Genomic DNA, 21442 nt, shown 5'->3' on the forward strand with positions numbered 1-21442 from the left:
TGACTCAGCGAGCGCAAGGTAAGTGGTTTTATTATTTTTTTTATTTAATTTTACCTATCTCGTCTGTTGACTTCCCTGACCTGCACCCCGCCCCACCGCTCACCGCTCTTACCTGTGCCAGCCGCCACTGTTGAACCCATCTCAGAGAGACTTCATCAGGATGTAGGGGTGGGGCAACCCTGAGTTGCATGAAAGTACCATTCTATTGAAGTCCTATGGAGGGTGGAAAGACAGCAAGTCTGCCAGTCTTTAATGGGATCAGAAATAACAAATGAAAGTTCCAAACTTGATAAATGCCCTTCAAGACATTGAATGTAAATGAATGGGCCAGTAGGGGATGCGCTTGCCCTTTCAAATTGTCTTGTGGAATGAGCTCGCTTGCCAAGCCGGTCTGACGCTTCAAAAGTGAAGTGTCAGACCGGCTGCATACATCAAGTTTAGGACTTTCCTTTATTGTTTCTGAACCCATTAATGATGAGCAAGCTTGCCATCTTTCCACCCTCCATAGGATTTTAATGGAATGTAATGAAGACACTCTGAGATGGTTTCAAGCCGCCACAACTATTTGGGACGAAACATTGACAATATTAATTGTCTGTACTAAAGCAAAAATCCCCCTTGGAACTCCAAGAAATCTCTAGATTCCACTCTGGATGAGGATTTATTTGATTTTGTTTTGAACAGGCAGCTAGCAGGCTGCTCTAGACCTGTGTTCTATATTTTATTGTATTTTTACATGTACAGTCACTTTATCCTTTCCCTGTTCATTTTGAACGAGCACTTTTATCAGACTTTTCACACTTTATGGAGCAACCGACTGAAGGAAGTGACCCTATCAGGGTCACCCGGGTCACTCGAGACCACCTCTCACCCTTCCATACAAATGAAGAGTCGGTCAGACAGTAGAGAATACAAACCAAGTATATTTTATTCAAGTACACTTGAGTGGAGTCCAGTCTGACCAGCCTCCTTTGAATGCTGCAGAGGGACTGACTTTAGCAAGCATGGTGATACATTATGTACAGTTTCAGAATTCATAGAGACATGCCCCGACTGGAAATTTCCAGTTGGTAGCTGGTGAAGAAAGGAGACACAGAAGGATGGGTTTCGATCCTGAGACCGGGTACATGCTATCTCAGCGCCAAGGTCACTTCTGCCTGCACCCACAGCTCTAAGGGTGGGAGCAGGCCTATCTAGTGGGAAAGGTATGCACAGACAAGGACAATGTATTTATTAATACAGCAAAACACAACCTTGGAGAATTGAAAACTATCCCAGCGGCTTTCAGCCGGGCAGAGAGAGTGAGACAGAAGTTAGTTTCGATCATGGCTCAAAATGGTGGCTGAATATAAAATGGTGCAGCGAATGCTAACTTAAGACATAAAATGCATGGATAACTCAGCTAAAACATTTTCATTCCAACAGACCCTCCTTTTAGCACTCACTAACTCATTTTATCACTACCTAGAAACAGATAACATTTGCAGAAAATAAAGGTTACCACTATAAGCTAAGATGTGCATGATCAATATTCAAAGATACCTTCATCAATCAACATAATGTCATTAATATCCTTCAGCATCATGATCGTGGCAGTGTCATGTATTGCTATCTTTGGCTTAGGCGTCAGAGTACTTACGCAATAAGCACAACAAGCAGGGAGGCAGTGTATGCAAAGACAACATGTAAGGATAATACCAGCAACTGCAACCAGAAAAATAAGAATCTTCCAACCCCAGGACGTGAACATACCCCAGAACCATCCAGAGAGAGTCCAAGTACAATTTTCTTGGTGTATGTCAGATGAAAGTCTATGCAACTTCTGTATGGCAGCATACACATTGGGGACGTGGTCAGAAAAGTACACACAGCAGCTACTGCCAACAACGCGACAGGCCCCTCCCCAATCGGCAAGGATGACGTCTAACACCATCCTGTTTTGTAAGGTGATGAGCCTCGTAGCCTGAAGCTCAGCAGTAATATTGGTCAGTATCCCTGCTGTAGTATTATTAACCCCTTCCACAACTCTTGTGAGCCGACGAAGCTGAAGGCTATTCGCCATGGGGCCCCAGAAAGGCATGATAGCCTTCATAGCATCCTCAAACTGTTGTAAGGTGTGTCTGATCTATATCTTTCGTGTCAATAACCCTTCTCACTCGGGGTAAGAATACACTCCTACGCTGTAACTGATGGTCTTTATGATAATTGGACGGCGCTATACACACAGGGGGAAGTGGAAAAGAGAGAACACCTGCCCGACCATCACTGCGGGAGCCAGACATAAGCTTGGGATCCACAGACAAAATAGACATTAGGGGGCAGATTTAAGGGTGGACTATCGGTCATTCCCAAATCAGATGTGGAATTACACCTGCTCTTCCCTACTTTTATCCTCCCCGCCCCCTGGACACAGAAGCTAGCTGTTGTGTTGAGCACTGACACAGGTATTGGCTTGTCCTCATTAACATTACGAGCTTTGAAAGACTGGAAGAACTCGGACGTGTTGAACCCCTGGAAATCAGCTATTTCCATTAGAGACCATGTCCCGTTCTTTACACTTTTGTATGCATTCATGCAGGTCCTTAAAAACAATTTACCAAATGCCTATTGGCCTGTCAGACCACCGGGGGGGGGGGACCCTATGATGGAAATGCACATTCTGTACTACAGTGCGAGAATCAGCAGGTGTCCTGTCCAGAGTATCAAATTGGGGATGGGGACGCACCATACTGAGCAATGCAAACCAACTCTTGCAACTACTGATGTGTGACAGTGGCATGGATAACAAGTTATCACTTTTATGAGTCACTGAGGGAAGTAATCCACAAACCCAACAATTAGTTGTGTTCGACACCTTATGAGCCTGATGCAACATTTGTATAAATACAATATAAATACATTATCCTTATAAGACTTTCGATGCCCCCCTTTGTGAGGGGCCAAAGTGACAAAAATTTGTTCAGGAGGAATCGGTGTTGTACCAACCAAAGAATGTACAGGATAATTCTCATCCAGGAACCAGGATATTCCCAATACAATTATTAGTGCAATCGCAACTATTGACACAAAGACTATTATACTTTTTGTGCACCAACCCCGCACTGGACGAGGGGGGCAAATGGCACTTCTTCCTCAGTAACAGGTCGACCAAACGGATACATTGTAAAGCAAGGAAATGGGAATGCAATAAAACTAATTGCAAGGGGCAAATGTTCCCAGTGTCCGTTTGAGCCTCACTTGTACACTCCTATTGTTCATCAACATTGGCGCTCTTGTGCATCGTCGGTGGAGCTGCTCAGTCCTAGTTCACGATGAATTCCACATCGACCAGGATAATGTACCCCCCTCCAGGGAAGCACATTTGATTTATCCTGTCCGATGTCAGAACAATGCACCAATCTCACCTCACCCTAAACTAACACAGTTGGTTCTACTGACAAAGTACAACCTGACTTGCACAGTCCATCCCTAGATAATCTGACTTCTCCTTTGGTGCACTGTTCCTCCGTCGGGTGGCGCAAATTGTACCTAGTGACTCCAGGCACAGAAGGGTCAGTGAAAAGGGGCTCAGGCACAGAGGGGTCAGTGGAAAGGGGCTCCTTAATTGCTTTGATCTCCGGGGGTACTGCCGCATTTAGTACTTCATTATTTTCGGCATCCGTTTAGGTCCACGTGAGCTTGGCATCGGAAAAAGGGACGAATCGTGGAATTCTCTCACACTCCGAGTCCCCAGTCCCATCCCTCACCCATTCATCGTAGGGCAAAGGCAGGGGTACTCTGCGGCAGTGGTGTGAATGGATCCAGTTCTTTCGGCCGGCGACCTTCATAGCTGTGCATGTGGCAAAGAGGACCTGGACAGGTCGCTTCCAGCGGGGCTCCAAGCTCTTTTTCTGCTGGAAATTTTCACCAAGATGAAGTCACCGGGCCGAATATCATGTCCTGGCACCTCGGGTACAGGTGGTAAGGACTCGTGGATCTGTTGGTGAATAGAACACAGACTTTTAGTTAACTCACACAGGTAATCTGTCAGCAAAGGATACTATATTTCCAAAAATGTATGCGGCCGCAGGACGCCCCAAACATTCACTGGGCGCCCGAACATGACCTTGTAAGGTAACAATCCTGTCCTACAATGTGCAGTTGTCCTAGTGGACCAAAGGGCTAATGGTAAAGCATCTGGCCATTGTAACCCCGTGGTCTCCTGAATCTTTCCAATTTCAGTTTGAGAGTACCATTGTACTTCTCAACCAAACCTGCTGATTGGGGATGATCCGCAGCATGAAACTTCTGTCAAATGTGTAGTCCCTTGCAAACTAGCTGAATAACCTTGGCACTGAAATGACTTCCGCAATCACTCCAGATCAAACGGGGCAAGCCGAAGCGAGCAAAGAACCCTTCAGGAGTATCTTTGCAGTCGAGATGGCTGTATTCTCTTTAGTGTGGTAAGCCTCAACCCATTTAATGAACGCACAAACAACCACGAACACATACTTCAAATTATTGACCCTGTCCATTTCAATGTAATAAATTTGAAGAACCCTAAAAGGGAAAGTGGGAGGTGCAAAATACCGGTGGTGTAGGGGTACCCTTACCAGGATTGTGCATCATGCACACCATGCAGTATTTTACTAGATGGGCAGCTGTCGGAGATGTTGTCAATCTGCCATACGGGGTCTAACAGTTTGCAAATACCCTTAGCACTGATATGGGCTGGGCCATTGGCCATTGTCACTACAGGAAGAACATATGCATCTGGCAACATCCATCTCTGCTTCCCTGACTTGTCATTCCAACATCCTTCATCGTTTAAATTTGCTGTACTTTCTGGCCACACCGCCAATTCCTCCACCGTGGCCTCACTCTTGATCTCTTTCACGTTTTCTAGTGTATCCTCAAACATGGAGAACTTGGGCACCCACCTAGCTGGACCTGCTACAAACATTCTTTTCATTTTAGTACGGGCTGTCTCCTTAGCTGTCTGATCTGCAAAAGCATTCCCCTCAACCACCTTGTAAGTAATCTTCTTATGAGTGCTGCACTTGATAATTGCCAATTTCTTAGGGACTGTCAGAGCTGACAGAAGCCTATATATGAGAGGACCATGCTGAATGCGTGTCCCATGGGAAGTAAGGAACCCTCTCTCTGGCCAGAGCCGCCTGAAATTATGGGCGCCCTCGAAGGCATGCTAGCTGTCAGCATAAATATTAACAATCAGTCCCTCGCTCAATTCACAAGCTCTAATAAGGACGACTAGCTCTGCAGCTTGGGCCGACTGATAGGAAACTTGTGATGTCTCGACTACCGTGTGCAGTGTAGTAATTGCATATGCTGCAGTGGTGGTGCCATCTGGTAATTTGAAACAAGAGCCATCGACATATAGATCCCCTGGGAATCAGATAAGGGAACATCAGTCAGGTCTACCCGTCCCTTCCTCCGTCTGAAAAATGCAATCATGTATGTCAATCTCCTCATTGTCAGAAGAGAGGGGTAGTAAAATGGCTGGATTAAGAGTGGCACAGCGTTTGATCGTGATATGCTTTTGGAAGAGCGTTAGTTCATAACCAGTCAGACGTGCACTGGTGAGGTGCTGCGTCCTTGTCTTATTCAAAAGCGTATCCACAGCATGGGGTACCATGACTGTGAGGTCAGTATCAAGTACGAGTCCCGCGAATTGTCGTATTGAGACAGCCACAGCCGCAACCGCTCTCAGACAGCTCGGAAGGGCTCGCGCGGCAGGGTCAAGCACAGCAGAGAAATGAGCACAATGTCGTTGCTTATCCTCAAATTTTTGTGTTAAAACAGAAAGCGCACAACCACCCACCTCATGGACATACAACACGAAGCACTTTGCATAGTTGGGGGTACCGAGCACTGGAGAAGAGCAAAGCTCAGTTTTAAATTGCTCAAAAGACTGCTGACACTCTGGCATCCAAGGCAGGGGCTCATGCACATCTTTTAGTGTTAATGCCAGCAGGGGCTTAACAAGCAGTGAGTATCCAGGTATCCACTGGCTGCAATAGCAAGTGATACCTATGAAAGCGCGCACATCTTTCTGAGTTTGCAGAACAGGCATTTTCACAATGCTACTGATGCGCTTAGGGGTCAGTCTCCTACCCTCCTTCGACAGTAGGTGCCCTAAATAGGTGACCAACTGTTGACAATACTGGAATTTGGAAAGGGATACCTTATTACCAAGGTCAGCTAGATGAAGCAACAGTTTAAACATACTATCTCTACAACCTTGTTCTGTGTCTGAAGCGAAGAGCAGGTCGTCAACATATTGGAGTAATACATTACCTGTGGGGAGCAACAAGGAATCCAACTAACTTTTCAATGTCTGACTATAGAAACTTGGACTCTCTGTATAGCCTTGAGGAAGGCAACAGAATCTAAAACTTCTTCCAGCTAGTGTGAACCCAAACAGATACCTGCTGTTAGGATGAACGGGGATGCTGAAGAAGGCACTTTTCAAGTCAATGACAGAAAAAAATTTAGTAGATGAAGGAATCATCATCAAGAGAGTCGTAATGTCAGGGACCGCTGGAAACTGGGGAATCTCTATTTTGTTAACTTCACGCAAATCAATCACAAAGCGATAAACATCTTCATGATACTCAGAGGGATCCAAAGGCGTTCCTTTGAGGATCGGAAGAATGAGGTTGTTACAAACATTAGCAGGTGTCTCCTCAATCACTCCTTTCTCAATCAAGTTTTGCACAATTAGAATCAAAGCACGCTCACCTGCCTGCGATATCTTATACTGAGGAATGTGAGGTAAAATAGCACCTTCCTGGACACAATTAAAAACAGGCAATGTCTGCATCAAACCCACATCTGTGTCGCCCGTTGCCCACAGTGGGGGTGGCACATCTCTAAATTCAATGGGGAGAGGCGCATCTTTAGACAGACACTGCGTAGTGCACACAACGTTCGGACCCATTGTCCTGTAGATACCCTCCGGGGAGCAATATATCGTGGCATGCAATTTCTTCAATAGATCCAGACCCATTACATTCTCTCCACAATTAGACGTCAGCAAAAATTGTGAATCCACAGTAAAAGGACCAATAATCAACGCAAGAGGTTTGGAAATGGGGCTCACAACTGTAACGAGAAATAAAGCTGTTCGTCGCACCTGTATCCACCAAAAACTCCTTAGCCGAACCATGCACGTCCGCACTAACGTACGGACCTCTTTGATCTACAGGTATCAAAACTGGTCCCTCACCCTGTCCCCGGCTGTCCTAGCTGGAAGACATACAAGTCACCTTATCCGTATCATAGTCATCATGGTAGTACTGTTTGCCACGAGGGTTGTTAAAGTAGTTCTGGCCAGTGCGATCCTGGGATGCCTCAGCTGTCTGAGCCCTGTCCATGACCCCGTCCACAAGAACCCCGTCCTCTAGGGACCGCCACCTTCTGTAAAAGCACTGGACACTTGACCAGTGTCCCGCACACTGATTTGGCCCTACCGGCATAGTATTCCTGCTAGTACGAGGAAGCTGCCGGGCCGACTCACTGCGTCCTCTACCGTTCCCTTTGGAAGCCTGCTGCAACAGCACCTTCATCTTCAAATCCTTATGCTTTTTCTCCATCTTTTCCTTATCCTCATTTCCCTGTGCTCATAGTATTGCACCATGTTTAAGATAACAGAAGGAGAAAAGGTGGACCAGGTGCTCTCGGAAGCCTGTAAGCAAGTCGCGATCTCAAGGAGTAAATTTGAAACAAATCTACTAACAAACAAGTGCATACCACCCTCAATTGACACGTCCTGTCCACTATAATTCAAAAACACACTTTCAAACCGGGTGAAAAAATCAGACATACTCTCATCTTACTTCTGACGACAGGCCGATAGGTTGTCCCAATCAATCTTTTGGGGTGGGATAAGGGAATGCATATAAGTGATAATATGGCCAGGCAGAGCAAGTATCTCTGCCTTAAGCTTCTCAACAGGCTTCCTTTCCTGGTCCCATACCTTAATTTGGTCCCAGGTACCATTCACTTCAGCAATGTGATCCTGTGTATGTACCTGTCTCCAAATATCAACAGGAACCAACAAACCAAAGAACATTTCAATATCCGCAAGCGTCACCACTATCGAAGAAGCGGCCTCGGTCAATTCCTTGTAAAATGCAGTAGGAGTTTTCCAAGGGTCAGGTAACTGTGTTTTAAAGGACAGGACTTCACTCCTTTTCCATGGAGTATAAACCCACGGTTCCTGAAAACGGGCCGCTACCCCAGGTCTTTTAACAACATCATGCTGATACAGTAGCTCTGGTATTTCAGGGTGATATATGAGATACACCTCCCTCATCACGCACTCTTCTCCAGCAGCCTTCCACGATAAGCAACCAATGTTGCAACATTACCAAAAATACGGGCAGGCTCCATATCAGTAACATACACATGATCCCTAATATCGTATATGCTGTTCCCAAAGACTGATCAGAGTAGCCGACATGTGCTTAAGGGCATGTTGCTGTACGAAAGGCTCATAATCTTTCATCACACTCCACACATCTTCCACACTGTAAATGGGGTTACGAGCCCACTGTGCTGCCTGATTAGCCACCACCTTTTTCTCTGCATCTCCCACATCACACCGGACCAATTTTCACCCCAGGCCACCCCAGGCGCTTTTTAAATTTTGTCTACTCTCTATCCTCAGGGCAGCGCATCGGCATCTCACTACTCAGTAATGTCGGGGAATGGAGGAACACAGTGGGGTAACAACAGAGGGAGCAGGCACCAATGTCATTGTCGGTTGTGTCGTGGGTGTAAGAGCTGGAGAGAGAGACGCCGAAGCAATAGGCGTTGCAGTAGTACTAACAGACACAGTTGCCACAGACGGCGAGGGCAAAGAAAAGACAGGAGGTGCCGTGGCCAAGGCAGTTTCATCAACAGCAACAGAAGCAGAAACAGCAGAAACAGAAGAACCGGGTAACTAGGCTTGTTGGGGAAGGGCGGGATATACCCTCTGCGGGGCATACAGATGTGGTGGTCGAGTATCCAGCAGTTCCTCTACAAAATTGTCATTTTCTTCTTGGGCTACATTTGATTTATCAATACTCAGACAAAACCTCCTATCTTCACGTTCAATTCCTATTTCCTGCTTCTCTCTATCATGCGCTACAGCTTTCTGAGTCAATGTGGGCATCCTCCCCTTCCGGGCCACTTTCTCTGCTTTCATTCGCCTCTGTTTAGCCTTTTTTTGCCATGTTCTGAGGGAATCAAACATAGACTGCCTGCTTCTTTTCGCAAACAACTTCTCCTGTAAAAAACGAATTATTTGTTCATCAACAGTGCCCATCAACAGCCACTGCAACTCAGCATTGTCCCTTGTATATTTGTGCCATAACATACTAAACATAATAGAGCCAATGCCATGTTTTACATACATGTCAAAATTAGGAGTGCCTTCCGGAGGCGCTGGCTGACTTTCTTTAAATCAAGCATCAACAGAACAACAACGACAACAAGAAACGAAGAGACGACTAAACACCAGCATTTTCAAAAGTAGGCCAAATTCATATGTTGCCGGGCAAAATGTTCGCAAATACTTTGTATCCAAATCAGTCCTCAGACCGCCCCAAACGCAAACCAAAATCGTTCCTCAGACCATACCAAAGACAAACCAAAATGGTACCATATCCACAACAAACCATAGCAAACTCACCTGGTGCACACAGGTCAAACAGATTTATTCTCCACTGCCGACTCTTCGGATCAAACAATCAGATCCAAGGGTTTTGCTGTTCAGGACCCCAGTCGAAATGATCGCTGGGCGAGGCACCGACCTGTCAGACAGACGGGGCAGTTGCGAGTTCAAGACTCTCTCATGCAGAGAACTCTGGTCCACCGTCTGACCCGACGTGACCCTGACCTCCTCACCTATCCAAGGGCGAGCATGTGTCAACCGATGGAGTACCTGTTCGGGCACCAAGGAAGTAACCTGATTAGGGTCACCGGGTCACTCAAGACCACCTCTCAGCCTTCCATACAAATGAAGAGTCGGTCAGACAGTAGAGAATACAAACCTAGTATATTTTATTCAAGTACACTCGAGTGGAGTCCAGTCTGACCAGCCTCCTTGGATTGCTGCAGAGGGACTGACTTTAGCAAGCATGGTAATACATTATGTACAGTTTCAGAATTCATAGAGACATGTCAGACTGGAAATTTCCAGTTGGTAGCTGGTGAACAAAGGCGATACAAAAGGATGGGTTTCGGTTCCGAGACCGGTCACATGCTATCTCAGCGCTAAGGTCACTTCTGCCTGAACCCGCCGCTCTAAGGGTGGGAGCAGGCCTATCTAGTGGGAGAGGTATGCACAGACATGGACAATGTGTTCATTAGCAAAACTCAACCTTGGAAAATTGAAAACTATCGCAGGGGCTTTAAGCCGGGCAGAGAGAGTGAGACAGAAGTTAGTTTCAATCATGGCTCAAAATGGTGGCTGAAAATAAAATGGTGCAGCAAATGCTAACTTAAGACATACAATGCATGGATAACTCAGCTAAAACATTTTCATTCCAACACTTTAGTCTAGTGAACATAGATATATTCATGCACCTGCACTAAAATATACATGCATTGTGCAGTAATTATCTCTTACTGTGTTTTCTGCTTCCTTGTGCTGCTATCAATTAGTTCTTTGTCTGACCATTAATTTATTTTGGTCTTATAAGTATTTGATTACAGACAGGATTTTTGTTGTTTATACCAATTGTTACCCAGATCCTAAGGTTCACTGGGTCACGCCATTAGATTGTAATGTGGCACAATAAATTATGTAATTCAAATAAAAACAAAACCCATTTCAAGATGGCTGCAGCTGCGTATATATGCATTGTGATTCAGGCAGCCATTTTTTATCATACAAACAGGGCAGACGGTCAGTTCTAGAATGGTAAATTAAAATGGAAAAAAGAAAATGAGTGCACCTAAAATGCAAACATGTTTTGAGCAGCTCAGCAGCACTTTGAAGCTTGCCGAACCCTCTTAACAACAAAAACCTTTAAAAACAAATTATGTTCAACACTGGGAGCATTGACAGAGAGGGAGAGGAGGGACTGAAGAAAGCACAGGGGTAGAGGGTCAGGAAACACATGCACTTCGATGACAAAAGTATTATTCAAAAGAGCCCTTTTAGGTAGCAGTGGAAGGATATAACTCACCCAATCAGAATACTGTGAGGATAAATGCTGTTGGGCAGGACAAACACAAGAATTGGAAACAATGCCGTCCAATCATGTGCAAGGGGGTGACCTAAAGCCCACTCTAAGTATAATATAAGCAACTGTTCTGCCTACAGACAATAACCAAGATGTAAAAAAGGATGTGCTTGTTTCGCTGGTGGAGGATCCCTCCATTACCTGTGGGAGTTGCAAGAAATCCCATGGCCTAAGCTGTGGGCCACCCCACTAGAGAAAAGGAAAAACATGGCCTGAGACAATCAGCTGTTTGTATTCATGAAAAACAATTTCCAGGGTGTATTTATTATCCAAAACTTAATCACCTTAATAACACTTCAAAAAAATTCTTTACCACATTGTACATAATTTTACATTTAAGTTAGAAAGAATTAGATGAGTGCCATGCATTGGAATCTTTTAACCAACATTGTTGGGGTCATGGTTGGCCAACCTGCTGGTCCTTAAAGTAATTGGTAATTGACCGTCGAGCCAGAGTGCAAACCACTGGCTCCCCAGACATAAAATGTACAAGGCAAAGTCCCCTGCTCCAGCATAAGGAGAGGAGCCGAGGCCAACAAGTCAGATGAGCCCTTAAAAATCTATGCCAGAACCAACCTCAGGAGGACTCACCCCTGACACCCTTCAGGAGATGGACCTGGGCAACCAAGTCAGTGTCTTGATGCCCTGGCGCAAGCGCCAAATCCTAACAACCCCAGGGCAGTGCCAGATAGTACCGGAGGACCAAGGGCAATCGCTGTAGCGCACGTCCCTGCCCTACAGACTGTAGTACTACTGCCCAGACTTGAACATTGGTTTAAAGCTAAATATAATCAAAATTCACCTAACTTTTGTTCCAGATGCCAAAGGTACCTACTAGCTTTGTTTCGAAACTTGACTCTGCCCGTCACATGCCTGGGTGGTCCCCAGGCAGGCAGGTAGCAGCTCTGGGTGGCGGCAAACAAAAGGCGGTGGCTAGGAAGATACTCCAAGAAGAATCTTCGATGTCCAAGCAGCTTTTGTCTGGAGCAGCAGGGCGTGTCGATGGTCGGCAAGGGTACAGCTAACCAGGAAGCAATGTGGGTGACCAGAGAACCCCTGGCTTAAATGCCCCTTCCTGTGCCCCTACCAGCCACCCAAGTGACCTAAACGATTTGTCGCAGCCAGTGTGTGCCAAATGCACTTTCCCAGGTGTCCTGTGAGAGCACGTATTTAAAAGAATTACACCTGAGTGGCAAATGCTGTTGGCGTGCCCCGCCCCGCCCCAGGCCAGGTACAGACCCCTCATGTGGCCAAGACCTGCCGTGATGGTATTGCTCCGACTTTCCATTTTCAAGATCTGTACCAAAAATGTAGATGTTTGGGAGAACATTGGCTAAATCCAAATACAAATCCTTTAGTTTAATTAGTTAATTATTTTCTTTTTGAAGTGTTATTCAAGGTGGCATGCGTTATTCAGTTTTACTGTAGCGAGCCACCACTCTCTTGGCCATTACAAGAATGGTCAGGGAGATTGGCGTTGTTGACTCTGAGATAATTGTATTTAGGCAATGAACCATGGATTTTCTAGATCAGGGTTTGGTTTAAATGTTTTCAACAAGAGTGAGTCGGATTTTAATTTGGTTCAGAATTTAAAAGGACAACTCTGTTCTCCACAAGGGTTTCTGAGTATAAGGAGAATGCAACACAGTGTTCTTTCTGGAATGGCTGAGCAACAACGCCTCACACTTAATTAAAAAAATCTGTATTAAGACTTTACGCGCACCCTCCTCTCACCTTGCCAGAATACATGTTGGATCCGATTTTATTTAGCTCATCCAGCCCATGGCATGATCCTGAAAAGTTGGATTGGAGGGTCTAAATATATTACTACACCTACAGAGTGATAATTAGAATCTAATCATGTGAAGTACTTGCTACCATGTACAGAGGAGGTTTTGTTTGGTGTATATTGCTTGAGCAATCATATTTATAGCTCACACTGACACTTTAAAATTGATGATGTTTTTGTGGCTAATGTGGGCCAAGGCTCTTAGTGCCGTTTTTTCACATATGATCTGGTATTGCCGAGTTCCAGCCCATAGACCTTGACATTGGAGCAAACCTCCCCGGGAGTCTCTTCCCACCCCTGGGCCCTCTTACCCCCATTGTCCCCATTTGGCACCTATTGAACCATATCCTTAGAAACTTTTTGGGTTAGAGGTAGTAAACCCCGGCCGTATTTATTACACACAACACAACACATCAAACATTAAACTTCCCATATCATTTTACATATTAATACGCAGAAACTCCCCTAACAACCCATACAGTATTATTTGCAATTTTGGATGGCTAACTTCAACATAAACTCTAATACATAGCCATTTCTACCATAACTAGTCATTGTCCTTGCATATCCTGCATTGAGCCGTACGGGTGAGATCATGACTGGTCCACCTGTTAAGTCCCCCGGTGTGATCTTGTGCAGGGGACCCTTCTGCCCACCAGGTTACCTACCTCGGGCACCCCCTACACCCTCAAATATCCCTCCTAAGGGCCTGTGCTGCTAGCTTGCGCACCCGTGCCCGTGTGGGAATTGGCCTAAAGGCCTGTTGGCAGCATGCACTCCTACACCCCCGCACCCTCTAGCTGACTTGCAGGAAGCACCCCTTTGAAGTGCCCTGAGAGACCGCTGTCCCCCACCTAACCGAATGAAAAGGGATGCCTTCTAAGGACGGTAAATGCACCACCAATCATGACCTCACCACCACAGAGCAGCATAGTTCACCTACTATCTGCCCCTCTCAAGAAGGTAATGCCCTGCTTCACCCAAAGGTCAACCATGCCAGCGTATTTTCCAGAAACATCTTGTTACCTACTATTGATAGGTGGACCCCATCCTGCACAAACAACCTCTTCCCTGTGCACACAATTGCAGAATAGTCCGGCGTTTTAGACACCTAAACAACTTGGCACCTTCTTTTTCATCCGTTTTACGGAGTGATTAAGGGTGCATACCGACTCCCCTCCTCGCCATTGCAACCACGGGAGGATGTGGGACCATGCTAGAACTGACTGCAGGCATCTCCTTGCCAACCATCCCATTTCAGTAATCAATGTCGCAAACAAGACCCTCCTACCCAGGTGTACTAAATCAATGCCCCCCAGATGTCCCACCACTTCCCCCGGAGGAGTACTTCCCTTGCAGAGTCATGATTCTATCATGTTCCTCAGCTGTCTCAGACGGAGGCCTCTTTACCCATGGAAAGAAACATGAAAGCCCACCTGGCGGACCCGGTTAACAAAATTACATGCTGCAAAAACATGTTTTAACCTTTGCACATATGAATGGCCTATAACTAACACTTCAATCCACTCTGGCACCGTAGCTTGCACAGCGGCTGCACCGGAATCCGGCAATTGACGCGACCCTGCAGGCTTCTTTCCTGTGTCACAGGACAGGAAAACTGTGAGAAAACAAAGAAAAAACAGTTATGGACAACCTTAGTAGGGCCTTGAGCGTTTGCAACCTAACATAGCAATTTTAGCATTCCGAGGACCATCTGCCAATCCTCTTCACAGCCTGCCCCAAGAGCCCCATCGCTATAGCCTCCGTGGCTCCCCCAATTATGAACGAATGAGAGCTGGAATCCATGGAGTTGATCCCTGCTGCCCTGAGGGCCAGCCCAAGCACCCTGGAGAACTGAAACCTTGTCAAGGGGGAGTCATCAGAATGTACCAGGAGTGGGCCTCCCGCCCCCCCCCCAGGCCTATGCGCCAAGAACCTAGAGGTTGCTCACAGGACAGCAGGTGTTACCTTGTTCCCTGTGCAGGATGATGTGGTCCTACCTGCCAACCTGGTTTAGGAGCGTGGTATCACAATAGACAAAGAACCCCCAGAACTCTGCACATGAGCCATCTGCAGCCCTCCTGGACAAACCTTCTTATTTTTGGACACCAGTTCCCCCACCCTGAAAGCTCCATAAAGGCCAACGTAAATGCTGACCTGAAGAAGCACACCTCCTCGGTGGACCTACAGATGTTTTCTAAGACACCCAAAACTGCTGATAGTGTGCCTAGACCAATAGGGCGCTGTGTATCTTTCTGGGTCCCCTGCAAAGCTGCCTTCCCCGCAAAGCTCTCTGCACTATGAAAGACCTGACTGGGTCCTGATGTCCCCACTTTTTTTAAATGGAAGAGATTGCTGTCATGTGGCGTTGTGCGCAAGCTGCAGAGCATACTCCCTTCCTCAATGCTCTAAAGAATGAAAGGATGGTGGAAGATTCAGGCCACACCCTCTCCCATCCACCCCTAAGAAACTGCAGTAGGTGCTGAATGCCCCTTCATAAGCCTGCCTCATCCTGGGTGCTAAACTGGCTGCCACGAGGTCCGATAGGTTGGGCACAAAGTTGCCACACACAGTCTGGAAAAGGAGTTGGGGCTTCCACTGCTTCTGGGTGGTGAGACCTGCATCTTAAAATGAGACAGAGTGTCAGCTGCATTATTCAGCAACCCAGGGACATGCTTGGCCCTAAATAACACATTCAGTTTCATGCATTGGAGCACTATCTCCTTCAGCACCTCAATATCATTTTACATTTGGCTGCTTGCTGGTTAATGCAATCGACCACTGTCATGTTGTCAGGCCAAAATATGACTGACTGGTTGTGGAGCTGGTCTGGCCATAAGGATAATGTCACCAGGATGGCAAAAAGCTCCTAGAAACCTATGTTTGCAGTTTGGCCTGACTCCACCCAGGCCCCAGGCGAGCGCTGGGCTGTCCCATAGTCTTGCCTTGTGCTAGGGGAACTCCAAACCCACTTATCAATGCACAGAAGGACTGCAATTCCTCTCCACACTCTGGCGAGCCAGGCGAGCCTAGGAAAAGAAAATCATCCAAATAGTGCAACACCCACCGTGTCCTGCTCTCTACCTGAATACCCACTCTAGGAAGGAATGGAACTTCTCAAAGTAGGAGCAGGAGACTGAGCAACCCATGGGCATGCACTTATCCAGATAATTCTTCTCAAACTGAAAGCCAAGCAGATGAAAATCCTGTGGGTGCGCGGGGAGAAGCCGGAAGGCAGACTCTATGTCTGACTTCACCAGGAGTGCGCCCGGTCCCTGCTCCTGGAGCATCTCAATTGTCTGATCTAAGGAGGCATATCTGACAGAGCATAAAGTACCATCAATTGCTTCATTTACAGACTGCCCCCCGGGGGGGGGGATAGGTTATGTTATAACCAGAATTTGCACGGGTCCTTCTTGGGCACCACCCCCAGTGGCGAGTAGAAAAAACCTTCCAAGGGTACTGACTCATATTGGCCAGCCACCCTCCCTGACCTCACTTCCTTATCAATCTTTGCTGCAGCCACTGCTTGGTTAGACCTAAGGGACTGCAGACTCTTGCAATGGGGAACACCCACTTTTCCTGGGGCTGGTATCCTGAAACCCTTCCTAGCACCTTCAAAAGGAACTTTATCTACCACCGGGCTACCATACCGGTTAAGCCATGGATTCAATGCCGTCACATTCACTGGGGAGGGGGCCTTGCAGAGGAGTGGGTAGTTAATCCCGCTATTTGTTCCCTCTATCCTTGATTTCTTGAAACATTTTGATTCAGGATGCGAGGGAAGCCTGCCAAATGAGCAGGCAAGCTTGAATTTACACAACGCAGGCGGACTGGTACAGAACCACTTATTGTAGTCCCAACATGTCCCCTTCTTCCCACCCACCCTGTGTTGCTGGAGGGCCTGACCGAAAGGACTGACTGGGGGTGGAATCCTGGCTCAGCTGCTTCATATGGAGTAACCATAACACAATATCAACCTGATCCTATGTCAAGTCAAGATCAATTGCCTTAGCCCTCCTAAACTCTTTTTCATATTCTTTCTATCCCACGCCTCCATATTCATCATGTGCACAAGCAATCCATGCCAGGTGGGCGCCCACACCCGTAAAATGCTCTGCTAACACTGCCCGATAATTGGAGAACCCTTTAATCCAATTGACTAAAGTCTCTTCTACCCTCTTTTTGTAAGGCCAGTGGCCACAGTCCCTGTAGTGCCCTCACTCCTTGCACCTTTTCGATTCCTCCCTATCAGGCGTGTCCAGGAGCAGATCAAAGATATCCACGTACGCCCCTTTTCAAATCTTTTCCATCACTTCGGGGGCAATATGCCCACCCAACTGTTCCGAGGCTGACCGTATTTCCCCCAAACCTAGGCTTGGCAGCAGCTTTGTCATGCCTGTCTCCAACAAGTCTTGAGGCTTAGGGGACGACACCTGTAGTTGCTGCACCGCCTTGCACTGGATCGGGGAGGCTCTTGCCCATAACCGGAGTCCCCTGGGCCTCTGCCCGGTTAGCTACCTGACTCCCCCCCCAGGCACGGTTCCCCCCACACCTGTTGTGGTGGCTGACCCTGGCTGGAGCCCTTGCGTTCCAGACCCCTATAGCTGCACCACCATCCTCCTGGCCTTCTCCAAATCATCACCCTCTCCAAAAAGGAGCAGCTAACATACCAAATTTGGAAAGCCACGGTAAAACATTGGCCAGATTGGTCACGAACTTAGGCGGGCTTGGTGCTCCCGCCGGCGTCACCCCTACCGCCAAGCTGCCATTGCTGTTCTACCCACTCCCCCTGCCCACCAGCTGCGGGCCCGGTCTTTACACCACCCAACGCTAGTACTGTATCTGGAGCATCTTCCCCCACAGGCACAATCCCTGCCGCCTCCCCGAATGCCCCCCTTACACCTATTCCAGAGGGGCCTGGCACCTCCCCTTCAGGCCTAGCCTGTGGGAGCCTCTCTCAACCATTACTGTAGTTTTTGCTCCTAGGTTTCTTAGGCATGGTGGGAATGCTGCTTTTGGAGCTACTCCTGCCCGTCTGGGCCTCTCCCTCGCTTCTCCCTGACCTCCTGCAGGAGGGCAGTCCCTCAACTCTGCCAAGGGCTATTCCATGGCATCCATCCTGCGCATGTTAGCTTCCATAAGCTCCTCCATGCATGTGCACTTTCCCCTTTCGCCTGCCCACCCTAAACGGAGCCTGCTGGGTACCAAAAGGACCTGGGCACAAAAAAACTAATTTTGCCTCCACTCCTAGAACATCCAAGGGATAAATCTGTAGGGAGACTTGCTGACTAAAAAACGGACTATCCAATGGCCCTGTTAGGCTGCTCCCTCCTTTACAAAGCTGAAAAAAGGGGCTTTAAAAAACACAAAGCCCGCCTGTGAAAGTTGGCATATCTAACCTTAAACCACAACTTTGCTCACTAGAGGGGACAATAAACATAGCTGCAGCCGGAAAAACAGTATATCTAAAACTAGACTTTCACCCTCTTTCCACAGGGCAAAATACAATTTTGATTTTAAATTTGTACATTTACAGCCTATTTGGGTTCTTCACTGTGCCTATGTCTTTATACTTCAATAAAATTTGTCTACAAAAAAAATGAATGAGACCACTTTGCTCGCCGCCCCTTTTAAAGGGGTGGAGTTCAGCACAATCCAGTTCCCCCAAGACCCAGAAGTGTTTAAGCACTACCAGGTCGCCAAATGCCTGGCAACCAATGGCTGTGCGTGTGCGTTAACAGCTGGTGCCGGCGGCATCATCTGCTGCCTCCACCAGCTCCCAAGCCGGGACTGGCATACCGCCATAGGCGCGTCACCCCCTAGTACGGGGCTTCCTTGGCAGATGTCCAGGAGTGTTTCCTAAAGAGGAGCTTGAGGGTGACAAATTGCTACAAGCGCACCTGATTATCATGAGTAAACAGTGGCAGCTGCTGCCAATCCGATTTGGGGGGCAGCGTGGGGAAAATATATATATTTTTTTAATGTACACATATCTTTTGCTGCCGGCCGCCTCCATGATCTTCTGCTCCCATGCCTTGCTGCTCCTCTGCTCCCGGCACTACAATCCCTATGAGCACAGGCTCCCAAAATCATCAAGCAATCCCAATGCTGTTCTCATGCTATTACCCAGCATGAGAGAAGCACTGCAATTGGGCGGAGCAGGCCGGTTGCATTCTCCAGCAGGGACTGGGAGCCTGTGCCTCTGAGCACTGCTGATATCTCCAAGGAACAGCCTGGAGAATTCCAAGTGTGCATGTTGGTTTGGCCGTCCTATGACGCCTGGCCAAACCCACATGCGCATTTTCAGTTCCTACCACTCGTCCTCCCACTCCTTCTGACGCTGCGACAAAGCTTCACCCCGCACTAGACTCGGCGAACTGAAAAAAGGTATGTTTCCATATAGGCTGTTAGTATATCTCCTGGCATATCAAACCACTGCCTCATGTGGTTCCGTGAATTCTGAACCTGTTCAATGAAGGTTGTCGTATCGTGATGATTTTGGTATCAGCGAACCACGACTGACAAGTGCGGTATGTATGAGTGTTTTCGTCATGCTACACCGATGGATTCACTGTGTATTTGACGATCTAGTCTGCACCCTTGGGTTTCATTTTGTGCATAACCGCCATTTTGTGGTTGCCCTCACATAGGCTAATGAATACAGGATGACTGTGGCCAAGCAAACCTCTAGGGACGCATACACCTTAGCTTGAGTTCGTGTTGACTCCTGTTTGACCTGAGTCAACTGACCCTGTCGCCCGAGGCTAAACTTGTTGAGCCAGTTCATTGTTAAGCAGCTGGTCAGATAGAGATCAAAGAGCAGGACATTATTGGTTCTATGGCACACGCACACACCCCTCTATCTTGCTTCTCATCTGTTTCTGCTCCTTCCTTTTATGGCCTTATGGCCTAATTATTGATTTGGGTTGAGGTCTTTTATGATGGGCCCGTCCGGCCTGTTCGAGCAAGAATGCTGGATTTTTGCCTTGTCATTGGCGATGGGCTAGATAACTGAAAGTGGGTTTGTCGTTATGTGATGCCTCTGTAAATGTCATCCTCTGATTGGTCAAATTTGTAAGTAATTGATGCTAGCCAGGAACGTGGTTTTTGGCATAAAAGACGATGCTCCGCTCTATTTTTTTGAGCAGTCTCCTGAGATCTAGGATTTCTGTTACTGGCTGCAGCTAATAAATTTGATCTTTGATGTCAGCAGAAGAATCCCGTGTCTCTGTACTCTAAGACAGGTGGACCCGAAGACTTTGGGCGTGTCCCCTGTGCCGCTGGGTTTAAATCCCGGTTCTTCACTCATGAAGATGGCATCCTGGTGCAGTGACATGGTGTGATGTCTATTCATACTCAAGTACATATTGCATACATCATATTACATCTTGAATGGTAAGATCCAGCAGGACTGGATATTGTATAGTCCAGAATCCCCAACTATCTTAGTATCCAATGTAAAAATTGTTGATTTTTGTCCTGGGGTAGATGATTTCAATGTTCTCCTGTGAAGGGTGGAATATATTTCTTGTGGGTTGTATTTGCTATGGGTGATTGAGGTTGGTTGTGGCCCTCTCGCATAGACTTTTAAAGTAAAATACCTTCAAATTGGTGGGACAGGGGTGTAGTGCTGTCCCTAAAATCTTTTGAATTAGTGGGGAAAGAATTAGCATTCTTGAATTCTGTAGCAATATGTTGCATGTACGATTAAATGTGAGGAAATAACTTACACAAGAGAAACAATGAGTTTGGAATCTTTTCTTGTTGTGAGGTTTCAAGGCTCTTCGCGCCCAAAATTGTCTCCCATGGACTAGGCAAGGCGAGAATCTGTGCTGATACATTTGAGAGTCAGGCTTTTCAGGAACCCAACTGCTCCCTTCTGCTCTGGATGGCTGGGACAAGGATCTAGCCTGGCTTATGGCAGAAGTGAGATGAAATGTGGGTCTGTTGCCCGGTGGTTCAGAGGATTCCAGGTGTGTTGTTCAGCCATTCCCTTTGCTGTGTTGAGTTGCCATGCCATTTTCTATGCTGAGTAGCTGTGCTGTTTGTTGTGTTATCCTGTAATACCCAGTGCTTTAAATGGGCCGGTTCTCACCGGTACTGAGTACCGGCACTTCTTATTTTTACCAAGCTGAGTACCGGCACTTCTCCACTGCCAAGGAGAGTACCGGTACTCAGGGTCAAATTGATAAGGTGGGCACTAGGCCGGTGCCGAGTGCCAGCTGTGTTCCTGTTTTTTAGCAGCATGTTTGCCGTTTGTCTGTGTCATTCATCTGTAGCAAGCGGCACAATGGGGCCTGAACAGCCTGCTGGAGGCCTGCTGCTGCGGCAAGTGGGACTCTGCTTCCTCCCCACCCAGATGGAACTCTCATTGTCCTCAACAGCCCCCTGCCGAACCTCCATGCTGGGACGT

The sequence above is a fragment of the Triturus cristatus genome, chromosome 4_1 (assembly GCF_964204655.1).
Source record: "Triturus cristatus chromosome 4_1, aTriCri1.1, whole genome shotgun sequence".
Lineage (NCBI taxonomy): Eukaryota > Metazoa > Chordata > Amphibia > Caudata > Salamandridae > Triturus > Triturus cristatus.